This window comes from Mercurialis annua, linkage group LG6 (genome assembly GCF_937616625.2).
Source record: "Mercurialis annua linkage group LG6, ddMerAnnu1.2, whole genome shotgun sequence".
NCBI classification, from domain to species: Eukaryota; Viridiplantae; Streptophyta; class Magnoliopsida; order Malpighiales; family Euphorbiaceae; genus Mercurialis; species Mercurialis annua.
In genome coordinates, this window is record NC_065575.1 from 42,669,632 (window position 1) to 42,683,252 (window position 13,621).

The following is a 13,621-nucleotide window of genomic DNA, read 5'->3' on the forward strand; positions in this document are numbered from 1 at the left end:
CTCTTGAGTTCATGATTGATTGGGCATTCCAATATCCATTTTAGCCCAATCAATTCATTTACATCATCAACTTTAGCATAAATAGAGCTATTCCATAAACTATATACTATAATTTAATATTATTTAATGGCTAATGGGGTAGCATATGATACATAAAAACAAATATATCTAGCTTGAGTGGGCACATTTCCCTTGGCTATAAGTTTGAATATCATTTTATCTGCTTGGACTTTAACTGTGTGTATAAACTATATACTTAAATTTATACGGACCTGAAAAATAAAATAAAAAAATAATGGACTGACCTAGCTAATTAATTAGTAGCAGCAGCAAATTATATATAAAATATGTGAACCCATATATTTGGGGTACGGACCACAAAAGTGGAGCATAATATATTAGCACAATTTGGAGAAGAAAAGGAATTATGTGAAAGTGAAATCCAAATTAAGTGAATAGAAAATGAAGGAATATTTTGTGCAGTGAGGAAGGAAATAACATGGGAGCTAAAGTTGGAAACTGTGCTATCTCACCACATTCATTTAACCAGAATATGGGCACTTTTAATCAGAATTATATACTTAATTTGTAAGTGAATAATTAGAAACTCTACAGGCCTTGATAATGTTGGTTTAAATTATAATCAAGGCTAAAATTACTAATTTGAATTTCATGTTAAGTTTGATTTTTAATTGACATTAATAATCTTTTTTGTTCTAAAGTGGTATTTATAATATTATTAAAAGATGGATCCTTTCTAAAAAAAAATTATTTAGTCGTTATTTTTACTAACACGGACGATAAATGACATACACGTGATCTTTTATTTAATTAAGACGTAAATAATTTGGTATTATTTGGACTTTATTGTTGAGAAATATATAAGTTGGACTCTTAATTAATGTCACTTGTATGTCACATATTGTCCATGCAGGCATAAGTAACGGTAAAATAAAAGTATGATAAAGGAGAGTTTATTTTGTCATTTTTAATACCATCGAGTACAACTTTTAAAAATTAAAATTAAAATTCAAAACAAACCACATATGAGTGTCCAAATTGTACATTTATCTTATAATTAAATTAAAATTTGTTTATTTTTAGCAAAATTAATTAATTTAGATGAAGTGTAATTGAATTTAATTTTTATTAATTAAAATATGAATTTATTTATTTAAAAGTTTAATATTTTACTTTTACTTATGCAATGTGAGACTATTTATTAATATCTCCAATATTTGTTCCAAGTGCAACAATAAATGGTTCTCAATGTAAAACTATGATAAATTTTGTCAGTTTTTAGAGTGTCGGATCAAGTGACATATAATAAAATTAAAATTTATGTCACACAAAATTCATTAGTTTATGCCAAATGTTATTAATCTCTACTTATATTTATCTAATATTTTGATTGATGTGTTCTATTTTGTTTATATCATCAGCAATAAAGATGATTTACTTTTTAATTAAATGCTTATTAAAATAAATATAGAGGAAATGACATGATATACTCTTTTTTTAAAAATCTTTGCAAACATACTCTCTCAAAACTTTGGTTTACAAGCGTACGCTTTTTTTTAATTTTCCTTTGCAATCTTACTCCCCTGTCCATGTTGTCACACGCTGTCAATTTGACATTGTCCTCTTTTTCATTTCTCTTCTCTGTTTCTTTTCTTTATCAACTATTTCTTCTTATTTCTCTAATTATTTTAAAAAATCAATAAAGAATTTACATTTTTACTCGTTGAATTATAGTTCGGCTTCAATCTCTACTTAAAAGGAGTAAAAGTTTCAGATTTTGAATTAATTTTTCTAAGTTAGGATTTACATATTTTTTATATTGCCTCGTTGATTCCTTCAATCTCCACCATGTTAAGCAAATGCATGCCCAATTTATTAATGGTGTCATAAACAATGGTCTTTTTGGAGCTAAGATTTTGGGTATGTATGTTTATCATACTTCCATGCACTGGAATTGGATGGTTTAATAAAATGAGTTATTTTGATTTTGCTTCATTGTTTTACTTTAAGATGTTGGGTTGAGGAACTTTTCTTGATAATTATACCTTTCCTCATGTGATTAAGACTTGTGGTTAACTGAACAATGTGAAACTAGATATGATGATTCATGATATAATGTGCATTGTCCATGAATTTTGATGTGGATGAGCTTGTATAGAAATTGCACACTGGAAAAGTTGTATAGAAAATGCACAGCTTTTGTTTGATAAAATGCTAAAGAAAGATTACATTTTGTGAAGGTTATATATGCTTAACAGTTTTGAGAAAGGTGAACCGAGGAGTGACGGTATGAAAAATTATGATACATTGCAGTCATGTAACAATACCGCCAATAAACACATTAAAAAGAACAAAACATATAATATATTCTTTCTAATCATATTTAAAGATGATAGTGATGTAAATTTTTTTATATTTTGAGCATGAACATATGTATTTTGGGAGTATGATAAGCAATGTATTCATAGCTATGTATGGAAGGTCTCTTTGAATTAAAAAATTGAATTCTCCTTACAACAAAATTTCACAATTGTAAAATTTGACCAAACGATATTTGGACATTTTTTTAATCATAAAAAAGCTAATGAAAAGGGCTATCAAAAATTTAATTCAAAAATTATTTAATAAATATAGTTTTACAATTACGAAAATATGATGTATCATCAAATATCAATAATTTTCAATTAAAATGTGTTACATTTCAATCTATCTTATAACATTTTATTTAATGATGCAATTTAATTTTTTGAAAAATCAATTGGAAAGTTAATAAATGGATGAGATATGAGTATTTTCAAAATAAAAATTATAGAGAAATCAAAAATGGTTTTTAATCAATTAGTTTTTTTTCTTCTAATGAGCGAAGAATATGACATAGTATCGAAATCTCATACTTTTTAAAAGAATTCATAAATAAAAAATTCGAGCAATTGAATAACAACTAATGAACAATCCAAAAGAAACTAACAAGCAATCAAAGAGCAACTATTGAGCAACAAAAACTGATATACATATTAAAATTTTTGCGTAGAGATATTAATGCTTACGAAATTTAAATCTCGGTAAGAAATTTTCTACACTTAAATCATTATACATTTTCCTTTTTAAATAATTTTATGTGTCGAAGGATAGAAGAATATAACGTACACGTGAAGGCAAAGGTAGAAAAAATATTAAACTATCATTCATATTTGTGTCATTTCAATTAAAAAATTATTTTTTAAGCTACACCTTTAACTAAAAAAGAATACAATATTGAAAGTTTATTCTAACAAACAGATACAAAATATATTAATAAAAATTAAAAATTTAATTCATATGTATTTTCTCATAGCTTATAAGTTATATTTTTAAATCCATGATTTAAAAAGTGAGTCTTCTCCAAAATTGCAAAAAGGTAAATTAGCAAATACATATAATAAAAACATAGTGCATTACTTAAAAATAAACATGGTTCTTATAATACAAATAAATTATGGTTCTAGTTGATCAAGTGGATTATTGATTGTAGATTTAATTTTTGGTTGCTTTTCTGTTATTTTTCGGTTGCTCTTTAGTTGCTCTTCAATTTTTATCAATAATTGTCTGTCTTTTTTGAGTTGCCAAAATTCTTCTCTCAAAAAAAAAATTAAAAATTTCAAGAAAGGCGAATAAAATTCTAACTGTGTTGATTGATTTCGATACATGTAATTATTTATTCATTACAATAAACGTTAAAAGCTACCAGTGAGTTACTCAAAAGCTACTAAAAAACTACTCAAATCGGGTCTGTATAACATACTAAGCAATTGCGAGATAATACAATAAAAAAAATATCAAAACCAGTAATAAGAAAGCAGTAGCAGAGGAGCTGATACTCGCTCCACAAAATTAATCGAGGATGAAATGTAATGTCATTCACCTTCTTTTTTCATATTTTATTTTGTTTTATTTTATGCTCATAAAATCTATCAATTTATACAAAAGTAAGGTTATTATGATTGATAAATGATTCTATGTTCATTGTATACATAAATCAATAATAAATTTTCAACAAATCAATCATATAAATTCCAAATAAAAAAAATAACATACAAATATATAATAAGGCATAGATATATTTATAATATCAAAATAAGTTAAAATTATCTCTTGGACATTTTATCAAACATGTTATATGCATATCCAAAACAAATTAGTTCATGGTGATAATCAGCAGCCCCACATTTTTAATTTGATGCTCTTTTTATTGTTGAAGCCAACAAAATCAAGACAACAATTAAGTTTAAAAAAAATCACACTTTAATTGCAGAGGAAACAAAGAAAAAAAGATCATACTCAACGCTCTACAATAATTCCTTGGACAAAAATAACACCTATCACTTTAGACATCTACGTCGTCTCCAACTCTCTGCTCCCTTCTTTCATTGTTGCTTGTTGTGTAGGCTCGTCACTTTCTTGTTGTCATTGCTCGGTTCCATTTCTGTACTTAGAAGAGATTTTATGTTCCAAATAAAAATACACAGGATACAACAAATTGGAGATCTGAATTCAAGAGTATGTCGAGAAGGCGTAAGAAATAGCTTTCTTCATTAGTAGATGTTAGGTCAAAGGATTTAACTCCGTCAATTAGCTTTTGGATCTGCTAGTTTATATGTGACAGCGTATAAATACAAATTCTTGGACTAATTCAAGTGTTTATGTAGAAAGCCCATAAATATATTATTAAAATCCATTATTCTTTAGTCTGATAACATGAAATTAACTATGAATCTGTGGAATTAAACTTCTGAAGACATGATGATAAAAGTGAATAAATAATATAAAGGTAAAGATTAAAGAAAGGGTACACAGATCTGAAATGCATGTGGGTAAAATTAAAAGGAAGAGTGATATATAAAGTTAAAAAGAACAGATAAGAAATCTGGAATTCAATTTCTGTATGTTATAGAATAATCATTGGGTCATAGTCATAGACAAGACATATGATATGAAAGAGATGTTAGTGTTACGATATAGTATATAAATAATAACTAATGCAAAATGCATATTTAACTTTTTATATTATCACATATTTTTCAATTAAAATTCTTCACTGTAATTTGTATAAATTGAATTTTTATATAACTCATAAATTAATTTTTTTCATTATACAGTGTTACATATTAAATCAGATTGAACAAATGCTGATTAAATGACTTACTTTTTACAGAAATAAAATTATATGGATCCAACTTTAAAAAAAAAAAAGAATTATCTAAAAAGTATTAACGGCATGTAAAGTGTATACTATATTTTATTACCGTGATGGAAGAACTTAATGTCTAAAAAAATTAGAAATATAAAAACTCAATTTTAATAAATAAAAACTAAGAAATTTAATTAATTTTTTTTGATAATGAAATAAACATATCTTTCTCCTAATAATTATGATGATAAAGAAATTTATTTATAAAGGTAAAAAGAAGTTATAGGCATGTATGTTTAGATATATAGGGTCACATGGAGCATCCCATAAATCTCATTGGTTAATTTGTCCTAAACCACAATTCACATGGAGTAGCCTGACACCTATTTTTCAACATTTCGACTATCATATCAGCATGGTATCAGCATTTGTCCTTAATTCCCAGAAATTCTTACTTGTAATAATAATGAAACTTAAAATTATACTAATTGATTTAATTTTATATCAAAAGAAGATACTATAAGTATAATTTAAAGTTTATAATCACATAGTAAAGTTTATAATTATTAAAATTATCTTAAATTTGATGCTAATTACTAATGTTCACCTTATAATTTCTGAAACATGCAAAATGTGTTCAACAATAGGACAGGTAGATTAGACAAAGATGTAAATGGTAGATCATCTCTTGGTTTGCTTGAAACAGAATCAACATTTGATGAAACCATAAACAACTTGGGATTCGAGTTTTGGGTTTTTGGAGTTGAAAAGCTTACCGGTTACGGTAAATTTTGTTGCATAGATTTTAGTTTATCAGGCAAAGGATTTATTGAACTTCCTCCATTGGGTGCTAACTAGGTAGCTTGAAGCTTGTCCGACCCAAAGCAAGTTGCACCTTCAAATCCAATGATGATTTATAGAGTGTTTATAAAACCGAACCGGATGTCATCCCGGTTCGGTTCTTCCACACAAACCGAATTTCTAATTCAGCTGTTTTAGATTAGAAATAGTCGTAAGAATCGGCAAATTATTGAGCAGATTAAATCATAAAAGAGGGTAGGTTTTTAAATATAAGGTCTAATTTGATACTAATATATTTTTTTTTGATGAAATATAATTTCAATAGTTAAATCGATGGACATAAATATTAAACCATCAGTTTGTTGTTGTGGAAATGAAAAGTGCTATATATAAAGATATCATCGACTCGTATGTCACTTGAGATAAAATTTATTTGGGTGAAATTTAATTTATCATAAAATATAAAATAAGATTAAGATTAACTCGTTTCTTTTATAGGAGTGTACCTTCCATTTTAATGGTGATCAACTCAATTTTTTTAATTATATATGTTTAACAAACAATAATATAAAATGTAAAAAATATAAAATGTGTACCATTATTACAAATTAATATTAATCTTTTTAATGGATAAGTTAATATTCTTACTTTTTAAAAAAATATTGTATTTTAAAATTTATTATGCAATTATATTTTGTTTAATTATATAATAGTAACTAGATTAATTCTCATTTTTGTTTCCATATTATTTTACCAATCAAACAATAAATGTATTAAAAATAATTATTTTCATGAGAAAAAGTAGAGAACCGAAAGTCTATTTTTAAATGTGAAGTTAAAGAGGTGTAAAATGAAATGAGTCAAGTTGAGTTTTGAAGTGTTCATATTCAGCTTGTTATGCAAATAAGGTGCTCATGTTTGGTTCATATTTGTTCGAGCTCTAAACAAGATATTCATATTTAGTTCGTTTAGATTTTAGACTTTTTTTAGAGGGATTACGGGATTAGCCCAAATTAATTAGATAATTACCACCCTAAGTTTGAAACTTGAGATTTGTCATTTCATCTCTTATTATTCGATTTTTAACCTTTCTAAATTCAATTTTTATACTTTCAAAATGAGAAAAATACGGTTCCAAAATCTGAGAGATTGTATGTCGTGATTCTTGCGAGATTTTCACCTTCCTTTTCTCCATTCAAACTCCAGTTTCCATTTCTTTCAAACTTCCCATTTCAGTAGTTTTTCATAATTTGAATTCAGAATGGTTTCAACTAGGTCAGCCTCCTAAAATCCCCCTGCAAAAAATGAAGAAATCGACACTTTGTTGCTTCGCCGGACCTTCACTTTGTCTTCCTGCATCAATAATCCAGGGGCTTCTCTCTGTTTATTGCTCAGGTTCGATCATTTTTCTTTTAGTTTATCTTTAATTTTTAATATTATTGCCTACTTATTGTTTGATTTTCTGTAGCTCCGTTCTTATGGTTTGTAGTTTGCTGTTTTTGATTTGTATTATGCTAGATCTGATGCATTTCATCTCTAGTCTATAGTGTGTGTCATGACTTTTAAAGTATTGGAATATTAATTTTCAAGTTAGTTGAAAATTATGGCATGTTTATTGTTTGATTTGTTTGCTTTGTGTAGGCTGTTGCTTCGCCGGAGCTAATGAATTTCCAGCAGTGGTGGAAAAGTAGCTGCGAGTGGAAGAGAAAGACCTGGTACTTGGAAATCAATGCGAAGGGAGATTTTGGTTAACCAATGATTTACTAATGGTTAACCAATAATTTTAATTTTTGAAAAAAACGATTTAAATTTTTTCTGATGGTGGTCTTGAGTTTTGTTGGGTTCTTGAGTTTTGAACTTTAACTTAAACTTTGTCTTAGTGTGCAACAGCATGTCCTGATTTCAAGGTTAAATTTAGTGTTTATTTAATGTAGATAATTATTTTTTGGGCAGGTGCTTTGTGTATTACCAGCAAAGTTTTTACTGAATCAAGATGAAAAAAATGCTTATGAGAATAAGACGTTATATATGTGTAATGTTTTAAGTGTTGGTTAACTAATGGTTAACATTAGGTTAACTGCTAGTTAATTTGTAATACATTTTTTGGTGTTGCGGTCATTTTCTATTTTTCTTTTGTGAACGACGCTGGTGATGTGGTGGTGGTTCGATTTTTTCGTGTTGCACAGCCTGCACTTTTGCTGTTTGAAGAAATGTTTATGAGAATATCTATTTATGTTTGCAATATATTAGATATTGGTTAACCAATGGTTAATATTAGATAAACCGTTGGTTAACTTGTAATAAATTTTATTTTAAGTATATCATTAATAAAATGGTTAGTAAACTGTTGCTGATTTTTTTTTGTTACTAGTTAATCATTATACCATAATTGCAATACAGTGTATGATTTCAGATTGTAATATATTTTGATTTTGTTAGCTATATGTTTTTAGCATAAAATGAGAACTTTAATTAATGGTTAACATTGGGTAAACTTTTGGTTAACTTGTAATAAATTTTATTTTGAATATATCATTAATACAATCGTTATAAACTGATGCTGAATTTATTTTGTTGCTAGTTAACCATTATACCATAGTTTGCAATATAGTGTTAAATTCAGATTGTAATGTATTATGAATTTATTAGCTATACGTCTTTATCATAGATAGAATGAGAACTTCAATTAGTTAAATTGTGTGTTAATTAATTAATTCACAATTTTTTAGCACATGGTTGGTTATTGTTTGGTATAATAAAGTGTTGATGAATTTTGTTTTTTTTATTGTATTATATTTTATTAAATTAAATATTTTATATACTATTAATTGTACAATTGGTATTATATTGGTAAACCAATAAATAAATCGTTTTGTTAGTATGTATAACATTTGATCAGTTTTTGGTTAACTTTTAAAACACTAATGAACTAGTTTAATTCAGCTTATAGTTGGTCATTGATTGGTTGACCATTAGATAACTAATTAATAGACTATAATTTTATTAGTGTTTTACTCACAGTTCATTAATGGAGTAAAAAATAAAATTAATAATTTATTTAAAAGGTATGTTTAAAATACAAAATTCAAGTTTATTAACAATCTACTAATTCAGTATATAATTGGTCATCGTTAGGTCGACCATTAAATAACTAGTTAATAGACTATATATTTATTAGCGATTAAAAGTAAAATTAACAATTTTTTAAAAGGTACAATTTGTTTTAAATACACAATTCAAGTTTAACAACAATTTACTAACGATATATTCACAATACACAATTCAAGTTTACCAACAAGTTAACCAACAGTTTACTCAATATTAACCATTGGTTGACCAACATCAGAAACAATACAAATTCTCATAGGCATTTCTTCAAACACCAAGAGTGCAATATCAAAATCAGACCACTACCGACAATGCTTTCTTCAAACACCTCAGTAACTCATTTTTCTATGGAAGAATGCTTTTTAAGATGTACATGACAATTATGGAGCCTTTGAAAATTAGAATCATTAGCCAAAACACTATCGTTTCATTCATCTTCAGATCTAAAATCATTGGCAGCCATACAGACAACATAAAATTAAATCAGGATCTCCAATAATGGCTGCTCTGTATTTCACTCATGGCTGCACTGGTTTTTTTTCTTCAGCATTAATAGTGTTTCTCTCAGCGGCAGCGGTAACGATGACTTCCAAAAAACGGAGACAAATCTGTTCAACTAGTGGTGATTTGTGCGTCGACACAATTTCTTCTTTGACAGCAAAATCTGGATTCTTCAGCTTTTTGAAAGATTTTAATTGTAATCTTAAAATTTGATTTTTATAGAGATTGTAGGAGAAGATTTGATTATCAAGTGAAACTTACCTTGTTAAATAATATCGTATTTTGCTAATTTTGAAAAGTTAATTTTGAAAAATAAAAGATGGACATGATAATTTTCAATTTTGAAAGATAGTCCCGTAATTGTCTAATTATTGTTGTATAAGTTAGGTATTTCTCAATTTTTCTCTAGATTTTATAGTGTTCATGTTGAACTCTTATTCATTCATTTAGCCGCTAAACGACCATACTCACGAACTAGCTCACTGAGTACTAAATGGGTTTGTTTGCAAGCCCGTTCACGAGCCCGTTTGATTAGATTATATCAAAACCATGTAGTTCTACTAAATTAACTTATGTTATTTTAGAATTATTTAAGATATATTTATATAAATTAATTTAAATATGACACTTAATCGAATTTCTTAACGACTTTGTTTGCACGAATTGTTGTTTGATCTCGTTCACGAGCTGCTAATCAAGTTGTTCGTGAATGTAAGTGAGTCGAATGTCGTAAAGTTCATATTCAACTCGTTTAAATTAACGAACGTAGAATCAAGTTCAAACTCTGTTCATTTAGAATATGAACAAACACGAACTAGACTCTTATCAAGTCGAACACCAAACTGCTGGAAAACAGCTAGGTTTGTTTACACCACTAACTAGTCAATCAATAATTGTTTTTCTTAGAATAATCAATAATTGTTCTTTAAACTACCGTTCTAATAATCTGTCTTTTTCTAGGGAGCCATGAAACACCCTGTAATATAATCTGTCTTTTTCTAGGGAGTAATTCAAAAGTTCATGCTTTAGCAATATTCAAAGATATACGCAGAACAAAATCTAAATGCTGACCCAACTCAACCATCTTTAGTTATGGCAAATTGCAAGAAATCAATTTCTCTCGGTATTTTCTTTTTGTCATTCTTATGGTTGAAAAAATAAATGTATTTAAATTAAAACCAATTAACCTAAAGTTATTTAGTAGATTTTACTAAAGGCAACGGTTAAAGTATAAACAATTAAAAAAAATTGCCGCAAACTCGCATATTCAATTACGATATTCCATTTTATTTTATTTATTATATTTTAGTATAAAATGTCGCTGCAGATTACACGTCGTTTGGTTAATTTTGTATGCATAAGATTGTTATTAATACATAGTCATAATTTAATTATCTTTTAGTTAAAATATATTGAAATAATTTGACACCCTCTAACCTTAAATAATTTATTTCTTTATACAAGTGAGACGTTTGACTATAATAATATTCATGGTACGTGTTTTATGTTTAAAGATAGTACATGAGTATGGCAAAATACCATATTCTTGTACTTTAATATATAACTGGGAAGGAGGGCGGTTATGAGACTACGAGAGAAATTAAATCCATGACTTAGTAGATTGATGTTGAGCACTTCGATATTATCCTTACGGTGCATGAAAATTCACATTCAATGGCGTTACACTAAAAATATTTTTATAATTAATTTATGTCCATAATCATTTAATAAGTGTAAAATAAATAAATTACGATACATATTGAAAGTTGAGAATTTTTTGCTCTAAAATACAACGATATTGAAGTAATTTTATACACTAAAAAATTATCAAAAATAATTATACAATAAAATAAAATAAATTAATAAAATACATTCAAAATAATCGACAGTGTAATATTTAGTACTCCTCCGTCCACAAATATAGGCCAAAGGGTGTCCTAAAATATAGGTCAAGTTTTTATTTTAGTTTGATTAATTGAGTTGGAATGTCAACTTTATTCTTCATTAATTACAACCGCTTATATCATATTCTTCTAATCATATCAAATATCACTTCACTTAATGCAAATATTAGAAACAAATTTAAGTTTTTAAATTTATAATTTCAACAAACAATTACTGTTTTCAAAATGTATAATTAAAAGTATTAAAAATATTTCGATAATTAAATTATAAGTATAATAGAAAATTTATTAAAAATAACTAATCTAACTCATATTTCTTAATTCCCGCGTAAATCCAACTTGGCCTATTTTTGTGGGATAAAGGGAGTAGTAATTTTTATTATTAGTTTCAATTATAAAAAGAATTACATTGAAAAAATAGTATTTGAAATCTTTGCTAAAAGTATAATAAATTTTTAAAAAGAAACAATTTGAAAAAATATTTTTTGTTTGATAATTATTTTTTATCTATAATATTTGTCATATTAGAATTTTAAGAAATTATTTATTACTATTTTAAAAATTTATTCCTAAAATAAATAATTTAATAGGACTAATAAAATTAGTCAAACATTAAGTAACAATTAATATAGAATATTAATTAAAATATTTTTATTATTTTTTTAATTTATATAAAATGGCTATGCGATAAATATTGTGGATTGGAGAAAATATACGATTTAAAAAAAATAAAAAAGAAAGTAAAATGAAGGTTGGGAAGATCAAACCGGAGGGTAGTTTTGGAATAAACTGGTCCTGGTACGGTCGTAGTTCAAACTCGTAAAGATCAAGGAATTGGGTATATGACACGTAGAGAGAATCGGGCACGGAGCTCAGCTGCAGGTTTTTTTCACAATCTTATTTCAGCTCCCGCTCTAATTCCACTATCCAACCGCCATTTCATGAAATCAACCAAACTTCCAATTCCAATAAAATTAACTAAAGTTTCATCATTTTCGTTCGGGAGTAAAACTGTAAAATGGAGACCACGGTCAAAGGAAAATACTCTTTCTTAATGTCAATCTTTTCTTTTATAAAATGTAGTACTCCCTCCGTCCCAATAGAGTTGTCCACTTTGCTTTTATCACACAGTTTAAGAAAAGCAATTATTGTTCATAGGTTTTGCAAAATTTTCCTTACTTTTCTTGTCATACCCCTATTTAATATAGGGTCCACTTTCACTTTACCCATTAGTGAATTTAAAATAGGGGTGATATAGGAAAATTGAGTGTAAAAATTAGTTACTTTTTGAAAGTGGACAAGTATTTTGGGACAAAAAAATTTCTCAAAGTGGACAACTCTATTGGGACGGAGGGAGTATATGTTATAAAAAAAAAAAGTTAAGTAATCAGTCGATCTATGAAAAATATTTACCTATATCAAACATACTATTATATATATAAAAAAAACAATTACTTTTTTTTAGCGGGTATTATTCATTGAAAAAGATTCGAGTACATTTTAAAAGTCATACAACAAAAAATAAATATATGATCTATGGAAACTCTAATCTTAGCAAGTGAAAATGAAACAAATAAAAATATACTAGTAAATGATATTCGAAAAAGAATAAAATTAAACCAAAATCTAGCTAAAGTGCCATTTTTGGCTAACAAAGAACAAAGTTCCATTATACGAGGGTCTTAATTTGAATCTCGTTCGATTTAACTAATAAAGCGCTTGATCCTTTGGAACCATAAATTTTTCAATCACCATCTTCAAAAAGATTCTAAATATTAGAGAAAGCATGAACTATAATAACATCAAAATGAAACACAACAATTAAGATAAAATATTAAAGAAAATTTCAATATCCTTTAGTTCATGGATCATAATTAAAACAAGAATTTCTTGATATGCAAGCTGATTTTTTTTTAAAAATCTTGATCGGATTAGATCATCTACATGCAAACTCAGAAAATCTTAAATAAGACAAATTCTTCAACAAGCACCAGACTATAAAGTGATTATTGAAGACATACAACAATAAAAAAAAGTTAAGAAGGAGGTGATTTTCCGGCCAAGAGGCCAAAAAACCACCTCCTCTAAACTATGGTGGTTGAGTTGTGGTTAGAGAGAA